Source organism: Helianthus annuus, chromosome 6, assembly GCF_002127325.2.
Source record: "Helianthus annuus cultivar XRQ/B chromosome 6, HanXRQr2.0-SUNRISE, whole genome shotgun sequence".
In the NCBI taxonomy this organism is placed as follows: domain Eukaryota; kingdom Viridiplantae; phylum Streptophyta; class Magnoliopsida; order Asterales; family Asteraceae; genus Helianthus; species Helianthus annuus.
This window is the reverse complement of record NC_035438.2, coordinates 63,061,473-63,079,094: the sequence shown is the minus strand read 5'-3', so window position 1 is coordinate 63,079,094 and position 17,622 is coordinate 63,061,473. Positions and strand designations below refer to the sequence as shown.

The following is a 17,622-nucleotide window of genomic DNA, read 5'->3' as shown; positions in this document are numbered from 1 at the left end:
TTTGGGTGGTTTCGCCATCCTTGGTTGTAAGTTCCCGTTGGGGGACCCGACGGCCTAGGTCTATTATCAATGTAGTTTACCATTTCTTGTTGATCGTCCGTTTCTTTCATGCAACTCCAATTTTCATGTGACCCACCGCACCCTTCGCAAGCCATAACCGAGACCGTTTTTGTCATTTCTAATTTTTTTATTTTTGAAGAAAGGGCCTCGATTTGGGCTTGTAAATAAGTGCTTTCGTCGACCTTATGGGCGCCCGGGGCGATAGACTTATTTCCCCGGGGGGTGTGCCATTGAAAATTGGTTTGAGCAATTTCCTCAATTTGATTATATATTTCGTGTGGGCGTCGATTACCTAAAAGTCCCCCGGAGCTAGAATCAAGTGTCTGCCTAGTGTGTGGCAACAATCCATTGTAGAAAGTGGATACTTGTTGCCATATTGCGAGGCCGTGATGGGGACACTTGCGTAATAGCTCCTTGAACCTTTCCCAAGTTTCATATAAGGATTCCCCGTCCTCTTGTGAGTATGTATTAATTTCAGACATTAATTTAGCAGTTTAGCAGGAGGGAAATACTTATATAGAAATTTTTGGGCTAGTTCATCCCAGGTGTTTACCGATCCAGCTGGGAGGGCGTTGAGCCACGCTTTCGCTCGGTCTTTTAGTGAGAATGGAAACATACGGAGGCGGATGGCGTCGTTTGATGCTCCATTGATCCGAAAGGTATCACATATTTCTAAGAAATTAGTTATATGTAGATGGGGATCCTCGTCCGCAAGCCCGTGGAAGGTTGCGGAGTTTTGGAGCATTTGTATCAAATGCGGTCGAAGTTCGAAGTTATTGGCTTCGACATTTGGAGCATTGATAGCGGCGCCTAGATTACCTACGGTGGGCCGTAGATAATCCATAAGGGTACGTTGGTCCGCCATTGGAGGTGGATCACCCGAAACCTTCTCTTGGTTTTTGGCTTTTAACCTTTTTCTGAGAAAGCGTTCGGGTTCTTCTAGCGGTTCTTTTATGTCTTTATTGGAACTGGAGCTCATACACTACGTGAGGATGGCGTCGGGTTCCAAGTCCTGCAATAAAAACAGAAAAGAATGTTGGTCAGAAGGTTCACCACGGCCCCGTGTTGAGCGAACACGCCCCCGTGGTCAGAATTGCAGTGATTGTTTTCCAGATCCCAGTTACTGGAAGTTGGACACGGCCCCGTGTTGCACCGGCACGGCCTCGTGGTCAGCCTTCTGTAACTTGAAAAACAAAAACTGCCAGTAACGATGCTGAGCACGGCCCGTGTCCGACCAGGCACGGCCCCGTGCTGAGCTCTGCAGAAGCTGAAAAACTAAGAAAAAATCCTAAAAAATTAAAGAAAAATAAAAATATGATTAGGCCGTTGATTCCTAACTTTCTTAAAATCCTTGTGTCCCCGGCAACGGCGCCAAAAACTTGATGTGTGTCGATGTGTATTATATTTTTGATGTATTTTTAAGCCCCTTTTTACACTTTTAGCCAAGTTTTAAATTTATAAAACACGATATTTAGTAACACTAAACACACATATGGGCAAGTGCACCCATTGTGGACGTAGTATAGTGTTGGTAAGATACCGAGGTCGTCCAAGGACACAAGAGCTTTTAATACCGGTTTATCCTCAACGTCTAACCAAATCAAAAAGTGAGAAAAATATTTTAAACTAAGAAAAATAAAATCTAACTAAATGCTGAAAAATAAAATAAAATAAAAACAGATAGACAAGATGAATCACTTGGATCCGACACGTGTATTAGTATAACCTTTGATTATTTTTGCACTTTTGCACTTGTTTAAGAGATTATCTTAGTTATTGTAGTAGGCCCCTCTTTTGAAGGCGACGTTACCCTCAACCCAGTAGTTTGAGTCAGCAAGGATACAATCCTAAAGGGTCGGATTATTGAAAGATAATGAATTAAGTTATTAATGCAAATTGTGGTAGGCCCCGCTTATGGCGGTGACGTTACCCTCGGCTAAGTAGTCTGAGTCAGCAGGGATACAGTCCTAAATAGCCGGGTTATAGTATTAATAGTAGTTAACTTATGAGGGGGTCAAAGAGTTTGGATCCCCGCCATCCAATACCTATGGGCATTGAAGGAGATCCTACTAAATTTGACCCAGGTCCCAAGCAGGACCTCTAAATGCTGAACAAGGGCAAGACCCTTACCAAACCGTTCCCTTAACCCCCGACCAGGTAGCCAACATACCTCCATATAGACCGTGGAGATATGAATGGTGAAAATCTTTTATTTTATATAGACAGTAAAATAACGCCAAGACACCACGGACAAACGATAAGGAAAGATCACCTTCAACATAAGTAACTAGTTATTAAAGTCATTAATACAAAACCAAATAAAAAGTGCAAAAGATTAAAAATAAAAAGTATTATACTAAACACTTGTCTTCACCAAGTGATGTAAGAGACTTAGGCAAACATGGCCTTGATTGTCAAGAACTCTTACTATCAATCTTGGATCCCGAGACGACTCACACACTCTACGATGGACAATGGATGATGGTGGTGGATGATGGTGTTATGGTGGTGGTGGGTGGTGGATGAAGTGTGAGAGAGGTGGTGTGCCAAGGGATGAGAGAGAATGAAACCAAGCTCCTCTATTTATAGGCTGAACAAAAGGCTGGACACGGCCCCGTGTCCGCTGGACACGGCCCCGTGCCCGTCTGACATTCTCTCTCTTCATTAATTGTAATTGCGAATTACAATTAATGCGCCTGCTGTACTTTCACCACGCCCCCGTGCCCGCTGGACACGGCCCCGTGGTGGGCAATGGAAGCTTCTACTGGTTTGTCTTTTCTGCTGCTTCCTGGGCACGCCCCCGTGTTCGCTGGACACGGGGCGTGTTCAGACTCTGTTTCTTCTCCTTTGCCTTGGGAGGTGCCGTTGAGGGTCCGGGCAGTCTACTTTTGTTCCTTTTCTTGTATTTATGGTAGAATTAGTTGTCTTTTTGCTTCTTTTGTGATTTTGAGCTCATTTCATCCTGAAAATACAAAAGGAAGACAAAAACACTCTTTTTCCAACATTAGTACTTAAAAAGGGTTAGTTTTATGCCTTAATTGATGTGATTTATATGTTGCATTTTACACACATCAAATACCCCCACACTTGAAATTTTGCTTGTCCTCAAGCAAAACTCTTTAAATGTGGCTTACACTCCCAAATGGAATAGGTAGAAGAGAAGTTTTTTTAGCTTGTCCTAGAGTGTCGGGAATCCAAGGTCTTTATAAGTTTTATTTTTATTTATTTACAATCCTATTCGTTATGATTTATTTTGAACGTTTCATAAGATAAATTACTTATTTGGGCATAGCATGCCTTATTAAAATTCCATTTATATACAAGTTCACATACCTCACTGGAGATCACTCAACACTCGGCCGAAGGTGTATATTTTTAGTGAATCACTCGAGAGCGGCATGGAACTTACGCCTTCCATAGGCTTGCCAAGCAATCAATTCTCCTCCTTTTTAACTTTTTACCTTTGTAAATATCAAGAGGACTTTTGGGTGAAGGGTTAGGCTTGGGTTAAAGGTGGGTGGTTGGTTAGTGGTTAGTAAAAAGGGCGAAAATCGTAAAAGCGTCGGTTTTCGTAAAATGCCTTGTCTTTAGCGACTTTTTATTTTGAAGTATTTCTCCAAACAAGCTTTTATATAGCTTTTGTTTGTTTTTGACTTCATTCATATATATATATATATAGGGGACCGCTAGAATGAGAACCACCTCCAGTTGTAAGAACTGAGAGAACCACTTTATAGCCTTTAGATCAAGAAGATGGATGGATGAGATTTAAAGTAACTAAAATTAATATTAAATGGATTTTGTATTATTATGTCTTTAATATTTTAATCCAAAAGGGTATTATAGTAAAATTACACTATTTTGTCTTTATATATATATTATATTTAATTGTCTTTTTGTTTTATTCATTAATTACTTTATATTAAAAAATCAGAATTTTATGTTAAACAAAATTTCAAAATTCAGATTTGTCTAACAATTTTTTATTAAAATCATTTTTTTAATTCAAATTTTGTGAAAATGTTTTATTAAAAGAATATTTTTATTAAAATCTCTTTTTAAATTAACATTTTTTTAACAAACCGAATTTTTTTGCGCGCCGGTTTTGTGGCGTCCCGTTTTACCGTGACGTTTTTTACGTCCCGTTTTTTACGCGAATTTTATTTGTGCGCAGTTTTTTTGCGCGCCGTTTTTTATGCTCCGTCTCCGCCCAAATTTTTTTCACCCCGTTTCGCCCCAATTTTTTTTACGCCCCATTTAGCCCTGTTTTATTGCGCGCCGTTTTTACGCGCCGTTTTTTTAAAGGCGCCGTTTTTCTCAATCGGCGTTTTTTTTTAACGCGCCGTTTTTTTCAACGTTTTTTAACGCGACGTTTTTTCAAAGCGCCGTTTTTACACCCGGCTTTTTTTCACGCCTCGTTTTTTGACGCGCCGTTTTTACGCTCGGCTTTTTCACGCTTCGTTTTTTCAACGCGTCGTTTTTTTCAACGCGCCGTTTTTTTACGTTAACGTTATTTACGTTTTACGTGCCGGCTTTTTACGTTAACGTTTTTTTACATTTTACGCGCCGGTTTTTTACGTTAACGTTTTTTTACGTTTTACACGCCGGTTTTCTACGTTAACGTTTTTTACGTTTTTACGTTTTACGCGCCGGTTTTTAAATGACATTTACGTAAAACTTTTTACGTTTTACTAAAAAAACTTTATGTTTTACGTTTTACCTAAAACTTTTTACGTTTTACGAAAAACTTTTTACGTTTTACGGAAAAAAAATTACGTTTTACGTAAAACTTTTTACGTTTTACGTTTACGTAAAACTTTTTTACGTTTTACGTAAACCTTTCTACGTTTTACTAAAAAAAACTTTATGTTTTACGTTTTATGAAAAAAATTACGTTTTACGAAAAACTTTTTACGTTTTACGTTTTACGTAAAACTTTTTACGGTTTACGGTTTACGTAAAACTTTTTACGTCTTACGAAAAAAAATTTAGTTTTTACGTTTTATGTAAAACGTAAAACGTTAACGATTTACGTTTTACGTAAAACGTAAAACGTTTTACGTTTTGCGTTTTACGTTTTGCGTTTTACGTAAGACTTTTTACGATTTACGTAAAACGTTTTACGTAAAACTTTTTACGCTTCACGTTTTTACGTTTTACGTAAAAACGTTTACGGGTTATTTTTTTTTTACAAAATTTTTTTTTACGCAAAAACGTACACACCCAGAAATTGCAAATTCGGGAGGTGTCTCAGATATATTATTATCATCATCGACGCCTCAAAAAAAATATAAAAACCCAACAAACATAAAAAACAAAGGGTATCTCGAAAAAAAACGGGGTTTGGCTCAGATTATCCAATAATCAAACAGGCTGCAAAAGTGGGGTTGCAGGATCAAAAACCCTACCCTCCGCCGTCCTTGCCGCGCCAACGTCATCAAAATCTACGGTTTTTTTTTTTTTTTGCATCATCGCCACCCCGTCGATCGTATCAAAACCCACAGATTTAAATATCACAAATCAAAACCCATAGATCAACATAAACAACATTCAAACCCAAACTCAACCCAGATTCAACATGAACAACATTCAACCCAGATTCAGCATGAACATCATTCAAAAAACAGAATATCATTCAAACGCAAATTCAACAAGATCAAAAAAAGGTCACAATAACATCATTCAAACCCAGATTCAACATGAACAACATTTAAGCCCAGATTAAACAGAATCAAACCCAGAAAGTCAAACCCTCAAGAACACCCATCAGATTCAAGAACACATGTGAAAGAACAAAGGCCAAAAGAAATCACCAGAAACAAATCAAAACAGAAACAAATCAAACCTTTGGGCAAAAATCATCAACAAATCAAACCTTTGGGCAATATCATCAAGAATCACCAACACAGGAGGAGACCGGGACCTCCGCCGCTCACAGCGGCGCTGACGCCGGCCCACCACCCAGCCATCGAACCGCCCCCACCAGCCTTGAACCAACTAAACCACCACCGCCTCCGCCTCTGCACAACACCCACCAAACCACCGCCCCCACCACCGCCTTCGGCCCCTGCTCCTTCATTCTTTTTTAAGAAAAACCCTAAACACCCACTGATCATCAAGAATCAAGAACACAGGGGAAGACTGGTCTTTGAAAACCAGAAAAAAAATACACAGAAGCTTGATCTCCGGTGGTCTGAAGAGTGATATCCGGTGGCAGAGGGCGGAGGGCGGAGGAGACAGATGCTTGATCTCCGGTGATGGTGAAGCAAAATAGAGAGAGTTTACCGGAGATGTTGTTAGCTCCGCCGGAGTTGTGGCGGTGGCGGTGGAGGCATTTGGGGTGGCGGTGGCGTCGAGATCGGAGACATTTGGGGTCGAGATCGGAGACATTTGGGGTGGGTTTTGAAAATGTGAGTGAGAGTGTGCAACTATTAAAAAGGAGAGAGGAGAGAGGGTCATTAAATAGAGGAGATCGGAGACATTTGCGGTCCCCTATATATATATATATATATATATATATATATATATATATATATATATATATATATATATATATATATATATATATATATATATATATATATATATATTTCATCACATAAAAAAGGCGAGTTTTACGAAAAACCGAGCTTGTTACTAAAATAAAGGTTGAAAAATAAAAAAGGTTTTTGGTGGGTGAAAAGGGTTTTTGGGGTAATGAAATGAAAGGTTTAGGCTCAAAGGGGCTATCTAGGGGGATTTTGGGTAGGTGATAAAAAAAAAAGTTAAAAATAATGGTGTTGAAAGAAAAATGGTGTTGAAAGAAAAATGGTTAGTCCTAATGCCTCCATCATTTACTTACTTGGGTTTAAGTTGGTAAGGACCGGGAAGGTATCGTCGTGGCAAGTTCTAGATTTGTAAGAACCAAGCGGCTATTCACACAAGAAACGAAAAATGAGCATTTAGTCTAAATATGTATATTTTTATGCTCAATAAAGGCTCAAAACTCACTTTTGTGGGAATGGGTTTTTAATGTGATCAAGTATATATAATCGAATTTTTAACTAGACTTGTTATGCCGTTTCATAATTTTCTTATGTTGGTTCTTTGTTATCACGACGCTATCGGTTGTAAACTTGTAAAAATATAACCTTTTTAGAACTTGTTATTCCCAACTTAAACTAAGACAAGTAAATAAAAAAAATGAAAAAAAAATTTGAAAAAATTTGGGGTGTTTAGCGGTTCCAATAGAGTTTTGTGTAAGGCTTGTGTTTAGGATTTTGCAAAATTTCAAGGTTTTAGCATCCCCCCCACACTTAAATTACACATTGTCCTCAATGTGTCCAAAAATAAAGTTTTTGGTTGATTAGAATGTGTAAAAGTAAGTTAAAAAGCAAAGATTTATGTTACTAGCATCCTGGACACGGCCCCGTGGTGACCGGGCACGGCCCCGTGGTCAAGTGCCAGTAACGAAAATTAGAGAATTGAAACAGAAGCCTGGACACGGGGGCGTGTCCGCTGAACACGGCCCGTGTCCAGTTACCTGAACTGGGTGATTTTTTGCAGGGGGCTCAGCATGGGGCCGTGTTGGTTGGGCACGGCCCGTGTTGAGCCTTCTGTGATGGAGATTTTTGTCGGGTTGCTCTGTTCTTCTTGCATGGTTCCATTTTTCTCGTTCCCTTTTTCATCCATTACCACCATGAGTGTGTTTTATTCTACAAAAACTAAAAGATTAAACTAAACTAAGGATAGTTCCGCGGAATGCCTCCGTGGTGCGCCACGTTTATAAGGGTCCTTGGCTAGACCCGATTTGGGGTTATATATCTTCTAAGCGGGATGCCTTGCTTCCCATGTTACACCGTCGGAGAGCAGCATCCAAGCTTGAATCAATAACCTTCATGTAGTTTACTGGGTCGTCGTCCTCTATTCTTTTCCCAACTCCGAACTTCACTTCATCATCCCCATACCTCAAAGTCAGTGTCACGTCATTCATGTCTACCACCGCTTGTGCTGTGGCAAGGAAGGGTCTCCCTAGTATAAGGGGGACCTCGGTGTCTTCCTCCATATCGAGTATGACAAAGTCAACTGGATAAACGAATCTGCTTACCCTTACCAAGACATTCTCGATGACACCTTGTGGGAACTTGACGGATCGATCAGCGAGTTGTATGCTCATTTTTGTAGGGCTCGTGGTTCCCAAGCCAAGCCTTTTGAACATTGATGAGGGCATGAGGTTAATGCTAGCCCCTAGGTCGGCCAAGGCATTGCGAACGGGCGATTCCCCTATTGAGCATGGAATAGTGAAACTTCCGGGATCGATTTTCTTTTGGGGTAGTTTATTGAGTACGAGGGCAGAGCATTCTTCGCCTAAATTAACTAATTGCAAATTTTCAATTTTCTTTTTATGTGTAAGGAAGTCCCTCATAAATTTAGAGTATTTGGGCATTTGGGTTAGGACTTCGATAAAAGGAATATTGACATGCAATTGTTTTAACAAACTTTCGAATTTTGCGAATTGCTCATTGGTCTTTTGACGAATTAACCTACCGGGGTACGGAACTCGAGGAGCCTTGGTAGGCTCTGGTGATGGAGGAGAGTTCTTTTCCTGCAGAGGTGTTGGCATTGTTTCTTCCGTGGATGGCGGTACTTCTGCAGGCCCTACGGTGCGGTTTCGTAGTGTGATGAGGTGAACTTACGCCTTTGGGTTTGTTTCGGTATTGCTAGGTAATGCGCCTTGCGGTCTCTCGGAAAAATTTTGAGCTATTTGATTTATTTGTTTTTCTATGTTTTGAATGCTAGCTTGTTGATTCCTAAAATTAGATTCTAATTGTAGAATCTTTCCGAGTTTTTCTTATCAGTGTCAGAGACGAGGCGAGATATAGTATCTTCGAGCCTTTCTCGTCCACCTTGTTGTTGAGTGAAATTTTGTGACTCATTTCTTGATTGCTGAAAGTTTGTTCGTTAGGTTTGTTGGTTACTACTATTGCCGGGTTCCCTCCAACCAAGGTTTGGGTGGTTTCGCCATCCTTGGTTGTAAGTTCCCGTTGGGGGACCCGACGGCCTAGGTCTATTATCAATGTAGTTTACCATTTCTTGTTGATCGTCCGTTTCTTTCATGCAACTCCAATTTTCATGTGACCCACCGCACCCTTCGCAAGCCATAACCGAGACCGTTTTTGTCATTTCTAATTTTTTTATTTTTGAAGAAAGGGCCTCGATTTGGGCTTGTAAAGAAGTGCTTTCGTCGACCTTATGGGCGCCCGGGGCGATAGACTTATTTCCCCGGGGGGTGTGCCATTGAAAATTGGTTTGAGCAATTTCCTCAATTTGATTATATATTTCTTGTGGGCGTCGATTACCTAAAAGTCCCCCGGAGCTAGAATCAAGTGTCTGCCTAGTGTGTGGCAACAATCCATTGTAGAAAGTGGATACTTGTTGCCATATTGCGAGGCCGTGATGGGGACACTTGCGTAATAGCTCCTTGAACCTTTCCCAAATTTCATATAAGGATTCCCCGTCCTCTTGTGAGTATGTATTAATTTCAGCCATTAATTTAGCAGTTTTAGCAGGAGGGAAATACTTATATAGAAATTTTTGGGCTAGTTCATCCCAGGTGTTTACCGATCCAGCTGGGAGGGCGTTGAGCCACGCTTTCGCTCGGTCTTTTAGTGAGAATGGAAACATACGGAGGCGGATGGCGTCGTTTGATGCTCCATTGATCCGAAAGGTATCACATATTTCTAAGAAATTAGTTATATGTAGATGGGGATCCTCGTCCGCAAGCCCGTGGAAGGTTGCGGAGTTTTGGAGCATTTGTATCAAATGCGGTCGAAGTTCGAAGTTATTGGCTTCGACATTTGGAGCATTGATAGCGGCGCCTAGATTACCTACGGTGGGCCGTAGATAATCCATAAGGGTACGTTGGTCCGCCATTGGAGGTGGATCACCCGAAACCTTCTCTTGGTTTTTGGCTTTTAACCTTTTTCTGAGAAAGCGTTCGGGTTCTTCTAGCGGTTCTTTTATGTCTTTATTGGAACTGGAGCTCATACACTACGTGAGGATGGCGTCGGGTTCCAAGTCCTGCAATAAAAACAGAAAAGAATGTTGGTCAGAAGGTTCACCACGGTCCCGTGTTGAGCGAACACGGCCCCGTGGTCAGAATTGCAGTGATTGTTTTCCAGATCCCAGTTACTGGAAGTTGGACACGGCCCCGTGTTGCACCGGCACGGCCCCGTGGTCAGCCTTCTGTAACTTGAAAAACAAAAACTGCCAGTAACGATGCTGAGCACGGCCCGTGTCCGACCAGGCACGGCCCCGTGCTGAGCTCTGCAGAAGCTGAAAAACTAAGAAAAAATCCTAAAAAATTAAAGAAAAATAAAAATATGATTAGGCCGTTGATTCCTAACTTTCTTAAAATCCTTGTGTCCCCGGCAACGGCGCTAAAAACTTGATGTGTGTCGGTGTGTATTATATTTTTGATGTATTTTTAAGCCCCTTTTTACACTTTTAGCCAAGTTTTAAATTTATAAAACACGATATTTACTAACACTAAACACACATATGGGCAAGTGCACCCATTGTGGACGTAGTATAGTGTTGGTAAGATACCGAGGTCGTCCAAGGACACAAGAGCTTTTAATACCGGTTTATCCTCAACGTCTAACCAAATCAAAAAGTGAGAAAAATATTTTAAACTAAGAAAAATAAAAACTAACTAAATGCTGAAAAATAAAATAAAATAAAAACAGATAGACAAGATGAATCACTTGGATCCGACACGTGTATTAGTATAACCTTTGATTATTTTTGCACTTTTGCACTTGTTTAAGAGATTATCTTAGTTATTGTAGTAGGCCCCTCTTTTGAAGGCGACGTTACCCTCAACCCAGTAGTTTGAGTCAGCAAGGATACAATCCTAAAGAGTCGGATTATTGAAAGATAATGAATTAAGTTATTAATGCAAATTGTGGTAGGCCCCGCTTATGGCGGTGACGTTACCCTCGGCTAAGTAGTCTGAGTCAGCAGGGATACAGTCCTAAATAGCCGGGTTATAGTATTAATAGTAGTTAACTTATGAGGGGGTCAAAGAGTTTGGATCCCCGCCATCCAATACCTATGGGCATTGAAGGAGATCCTACTAAATTTGACCCAGGTCCCAAGCAGGACCTCTAAACGCTGAACAAGGGCAAGACCCTTACCAAACCGTTCCCTTAACCCCCGACCAGGTAGCCAACATACCTCCATATAGACCGTGGAGATATGAATGGTGAAAATCTTTTATTTTATATAGACAGTAAAATAACGCCAAGACACCACGGACAAACGATAAGGAAAGATCACCTTCAACATAAGTAACTAGTTATTAAAGTCATTAATACAAAACCAAATAAAAAGTGCAAAAGATTAAAAATAAAAAGTATTATACTAAACACTTGTCTTCACCAAGTGATGTAAGAGACTTAGGCAAACATGGCCTTGATTGTCAAGAACTCTTACTATCAATCTTGGATCCCGAGACGACTCACACACTCTACGATGGACAATGGATGATGGTGGTGGATGATGGTGTTATGGTGGTGGTGGGTGGTGGATGAAGTGTGAGAGAGGTGGTGTGCCAAGGGATGAGAGAGAATGAAACCAAGCTCCTCTATTTATAGGCTGAACAGAAGGCTGGACACGGCCCCGTGTCCGCTGGACACGGCCCCGTGCCCGTCTGACATTCTCTCTCTTCATTAATTGTAATTGCGAATTACAATTAATGCGCCTGCTGTACTTTCACCACGCCCCCGTGCCCGCTGGACACGGCCCCGTGGTGGGCAATGGAAGCTTCTACTGGTTTGTCTTTTCTGCTGCTTCCTGGGCACGCCCCCGTGTTCGCTGGACACGGGGCGTATTCAGACTCTGTTTCTTCTCCTTTGCCTTGGGAGGTGCCGTTGAGGGTCCGGGCAGTCTACTTTTGTTCCTTTTCTTGTATTTATGGTAGAATTAGTTGTCTTTTTGCTTCTTTTGTGATTTTGAGCTCATTTCATCCTGAAAATACAAAAGGAAGACAAAAACACTCTTTTTCCAACATTAGTACTTAAAAAGGGTTAGTTTTATGCCTTAATTGATGTGATTTATATGTTGCATTTTACACACATCAAATACCCCCACACTTGAACTTTTGCTTGTCCTCAAGCAAAACTCTTTAAATGTGGCTTACACTCCCAAATGGAATAGGTAGAAGAGAAGTTTTTTTAGCTTGTCCTAGAGTGTCGGGAATCCAAGGTCTTTATAAGTTTTATTTTTATTTATTTACAATCCTATTCGTTATGATTTATTTTGAACGTTTCATAAGATAAATTACTTATTTGGGCATAGCATGCCTTATTAAAATTCCATTTATATACAAGTTCACATACCTCACGGGAGATCACTCAACACTCGGCCGAAGGTGTATATTTTTAGTGAATCACTCGAGAGCGGCATGGAACTTACGCCTTCCATAGGCTTGCCAAGCAATCAATCCTCCTCCTTTTTAACTTTTTACCTTTGTAAATATCAAGAGGACTTTTGGGTGAAGGGTTAGGCTTGGGTTAAAGGTGGGTGGTTGGTTAGTGGTTAGTAAAAAGGGCGAAAATCGTAAAAGCGTCGGTTTTCGTAAAATGCCTTGTCTTTAGCGACTTTTTATTTTGAAGTATTTCTCCAAACAAGCTTTTATATAGCTTTTGTTTGTTTTTGACTTCATTCATATATATATATATATATATATATATATATATATATATATATATATATATATATATATTTCATCACATAAAAAAGGCGAGTTTTACGAAAAACCGAGCTTGTTACTAAAATAAAGGGTGAAAAATAAAAAAGGTTTTTGGTGGGTGAAAAGGGTTTTTGGGGTAATGAAATGAAAGGTTTAGGCTCAAAGGGGCTATCTAGGGGGATTTTGGGTAGGTGATAAAAAAAAGTTAAAAATAATGGTGTTGAAAGAAAAATGGTTAGTCCTAACGCCTCCATCATTTACTTACTTGGGTTTAAGTTGGTAAGGACCGGGAAGGTATCGTCGTGGCAAGTTCTAGATTTGTAAGAACCAAGCGGCTATTCACACAAGAAACGAAAAATGAGCATTTAGTCTAAATATGTATATTTTTATGCTCAATAAAGGCTCAAAACTCACTTTTGTGGGAATGGGTTTTTAATGTGATCAAGTATATATAATCGAATTTTTAACTAGACTTGTTATGCCGTTTCATAATTTTCTTACGTTGGTTCTTTGTTATCACGACGCTATCGGTTGTAAACTTGTAAAAATATAACCTTTTTAGAACTTGTTATTCCCAACTTAAACTAAGACAAGTAAATAAAAAAAATGAAAAAAAAAAATTTGAAAAAATTTGGGGTGTTTAGCGGTTCCAATAGAGTTTTGTGTAAGGCTTGTGTTTAGGATTTTGCAAAATTTCAAGGTTTTAGCATCCCCCCCACACTTAAATTACACATTGTCCTCAATGTGTCCAAAAATAAAGTTTTTGGTTGATTAGAATGTGTAAAAGTAAGTTAAAAAGCAAAGATTTATGTTACTAGCATCCTGGACACGGCCCCGTGGTGACCGGGCACGGCCCTGTGGTCAAGTGCCAGTAACGAAAATTAGAGAATTGAAACAGAAGCCTGGACACGGGGGCGTGTCCGCTGAACACGGCCCGTGTCCAGTTACCTGAACTGGGTGATTTTTTGCAGGGGGCTCAGCACGGGGCCGTGTTGGTTGGGCACGGCCCGTGTTGAGCCTTCTGTGATGGAGATTTTTGTCGGGTTGCTCTGTTCTTCTTGCATGGTTCCATTTTTCTCGTTCCCTTTTTCATCCATTACCACCATGAGTGTGTTTTATTCTACAAAAACTAAAAGATTAAACTAAACTAAGGATAGTTCCGCGGAATGCCTCCGTGGTGCGCCACGTTTATAAGGGTCCTTGGCTAGACCCGATTTGGGGTTATATATCTTCTAAGCGGGATGCCTTGCTTCCCATGTTACACCGTCGGAGAGCAGCATCCAAGCTTGAATCAATAACCTTCATGTAGTTTACTGGGTCGTCGTCCTCTATTCTTTTCCCAACTCCGAACTTCACTTCATCATCCCCATACCTCAAAGTCAGTGTCACGTCATTCATGTCTACCACCGCTTGTGCTGTGGCAAGGAAGGGTCTCCCTAGTATAAGGGGGACCTCGGTGTCTTCCTCCATATCGAGTATGACAAAGTCAACTGGATAAACGAATCTGCTTACCCTTACCAAGACATTCTCGATGACACCTTGTGGGAACTTGACGGATCGATCAGCGAGTTGTATGCTCATTTTTGTAGGGCTCGTGGTTCCCAAGCCAAGCCTTTTGAACATTGATGAGGGCATGAGGTTAATGCTAGCCCCTAGGTCGGCCAAGGCATTGCGAACGGGCGATTCCCCTATTGAGCATGGAATAGTGAAACTTCCGGGATCGATTTTCTTTTGGGGTAGTTTATTGAGTACGAGGGCAGAGCATTCTTCGCCTAAATTAACTAATTGCAAATTTTCAATTTTCTTTTTATGTGTAAGGAAGTCCCTCATAAATTTAGAGTATTTGGGCATTTGGGTTAGGACTTCGATAAAAGGAATATTGACATGCAATTGTTTTAACAAACTTTCGAATTTTGCGAATTGCTCATTGGTCTTTTGACGAATTAACCTACCGGGGTACGGAACTCGAGGAGCCTTGGTAGGCTCTGGTGATGGAGGAGAGTTCTTTTCCTGCAGAGGTGTTGGCATTGTTTCTTCCGTGGATGGCGGTACTTCTGCAGGCCCTACGGTGCGGTTTCGTAGTGTGATGAGGTGAACTTACGCCTTTGGGTTTGTTTCGGTATTGCTAGGTAATGCGCCTTGCGGTATCTCGGAAAAATTTTGAGCTATTTGATTTATTTGTTTTTCTATGTTTTGAATGCTAGCTTGTTGATTGCTAAAATTAGATTCTAATTGTAGAAATCTTTCCGAGTTTTTCTTATCAGTGTCAGAGACGAGGCGAGATATAGTATCTTCGAGCCTTTCTCGTCCACCTTGTTGTTGAGTGAAATTTTGTGACTCATTTCTTGATTGCTGAAAGTTTGTTCGTTAGGTTTGTTGGTTACTACTATTGTCGGGTTCCCTCCAACCAAGGTTTGGGTGGTTTCGCCATCCTTGGTTGTAAGTTCCCGTTGGAGGACCCGACGGCCTAGGTCTATTATCAATGTAGTTTACCATTTCTTGTTGATCGTCCGTTTCTTTCATGCAACTCCAATTTTCATGTGACCAACCGCACCCTTCGCAAGCCATAACCGAGACCGTTTTTGTCATTTCTAATTTTTTTATTTTTGAAGAAAGGGCCTCGATTTGGGCTTGTAAAGAAGTGCTTTCGTCGACCTTATGGGCGCCCGGGGCGATAAACTTATTTCCCCGGGGGGTGTGCCATTGAAAATTGGTTTGAGCAATTTCCTCAATTTGATTATATATTTCGTGTGGGCGTCGATTACCTAAAAGTCCCCCGGAGCTAGAATCAAGTGTTTGCCTAGTGTGTGGCAACAATCCATTGTAGAAAGTGGATACTTGTTGCCATATTGCGAGGCCGTGATGGGGACACTTGCGTAATAGCTCCTTGAACCTTTCCCAAGTTTCATATAAGGATTCCCCGTCCTCTTGTGAGTATGTATTAATTTCAGCCATTAATTTAGCAGTTTTAGCAGGAGGGAAATACTTATATAGAAATTTTTGGGCTAGTTCATCCCAGGTGTTTACCGATCCAGCTGGGAGGGCGTTGAGCCACGCTTTCGCTCGGTCTTTTAGTGAGAATGGAAACATACGGAGGCGGATGGCGTCGTTTGATGCTCCATTGATCCGAAAGTATCACATATTTCTAAGAAATTAGTTATATGTAGATGGGGATCCTCGTCCGCAAGCCCGTGGAAGGTTGCGGAGTTTTGGAGCATTTGTATCAAATGCGGTCGAAGTTCGAAGTTATTGGCTTCGACATTTGGAGCATTGATAGCGGCGCCTACGTGAGGATGGCGTCGGGTTCCAAGTCCTGCAATAAAAACAGAAAAGAATGTTGGTCAGAAGGTTCACCACGGCCCCGTGTTGAGCGAACACGGCCCCGTGGTCCGAATTGCAGTGATTGTTTTCCAGATCCCAGTTACTGGAAGTTGGACACGGCCCCGTGTTGCACCGGCACGGCCCCGTGGTCAGCCTTCTGTAACTTGAAAAACAAAAACTGCCAGTAACGATGCTGAGCACGGCCCGTGTCCGACCAGGCACGGCCCCGTGCTGAGCTCTGCAGAAGCTGAAAAACTAAGAAAAAATCCTAAAAAATTAAAGAAAAATAAAAATATGATTAGGCCGTTGATTCCTAACTTTCTTAAAATCCTTGTGTCCCCGGCAACGGCGCCAAAAACTTGATGTGTGTCGGTGTGTATTATATTTTTGATGTATTTTTAAGCCCTTTTTTACACTTTTAGCCAAGTTTTAAATTTATAAAACACGATATTTACTAACACTAAACACACATATGGGCAAGTGCACCCATCGTGGACGTAGTATAGTGTTGGTAAGATACCGAGGTCGTCCAAGGACACAAGAGCTTTTAATACCGGTTTATCCTCAACGTCTAACCAAATCAAAAAGTGAGAAAAATATTTTAAACTAAGAAAAATAAAAACTAACTAAATGCTGAAAAATAAAATAAAATAAAAACAGATAGACAAGATGAATCACTTGGATCCGACACGTGTATTAGTATAACCTTTGATTATTTTTGCACTTTTGCACTTGTTTAAGAGATTATCTTAGTTATTGTAGTAGGCCCCTCTTTTGAAGGCGACGTTACCCTCAACCCAGTAGTTTGAGTCAGCAAGGATACAATCCTAAAGGGTCGGATTATTGAAAGATAATGAATTAAGTTATTAATGCAAATTGTGGTAGGCCCCGCTTATGGCGGTGACGTTACCCTCGGCTAAGTAGTCTGAGTCAGCAGGGATACAGTCCTAAATAGCCGGGTTATAGTATTAATAGTAGTTAACTTATGAGGGGGTCAAAGAGTTTGGATCCCCGCCATCCAATACCTATGGGCATTGAAGGAGATCCTACTAAATTTGACCCAGGTCCCAAGCAGGACCTCTAAACGCTGAACAAGGGCAAGACCCTTACCAAACCGTTCCCTTAACCCCCGACCAGGTAGCCAACATACCTCCATATAGACCGTGGAGATATGAATGGTGAAAATCTTTTATTTTATATAGACAGTAAAATAACGCCAAGACACCGCGGACAAACGATAAGGAAAGATCACCTTCAACATAAGTAACTAGTTATTAAAGTCATTAATACAAAACCAAATAAAAAGTGCAAAAGATTAAAAATAAAAAGTATTATACTAAACACTTGTCTTCACCAAGTGATGTAAGAGACTTAGGCAAACATGGCCTTGATTGTCAAGAACTCTTACTATCAATCTTGGATCCCGAGACGACTCACACACTCTACGATGGACAATGGATGATGGTGGTGGATGATGGTGTTATGGTGGTGGTGGGTGGTGGATGAAG

General features: G+C 40.8%; 2 non-coding genes across 2 annotated transcripts; both read left to right on the top strand.

The window, feature by feature from the left end:
* The first annotated feature begins 441 nt into the window (after positions 1 to 441).
* On the top strand, positions 442 to 548 carry LOC118480049. The gene has a single exon (XR_004861689.1). It is a non-coding gene; the product is annotated as a small nucleolar RNA R71 (small nucleolar RNA).
* A 15,099-nt stretch (positions 549 to 15,647) lies between these two features.
* Positions 15,648 to 15,754, top strand: LOC118480044. The gene has a single exon (XR_004861684.1). It is a non-coding gene; the product is annotated as a small nucleolar RNA R71 (small nucleolar RNA).
* Positions 15,755 to 17,622: the final 1,868 nt, after the last annotated feature.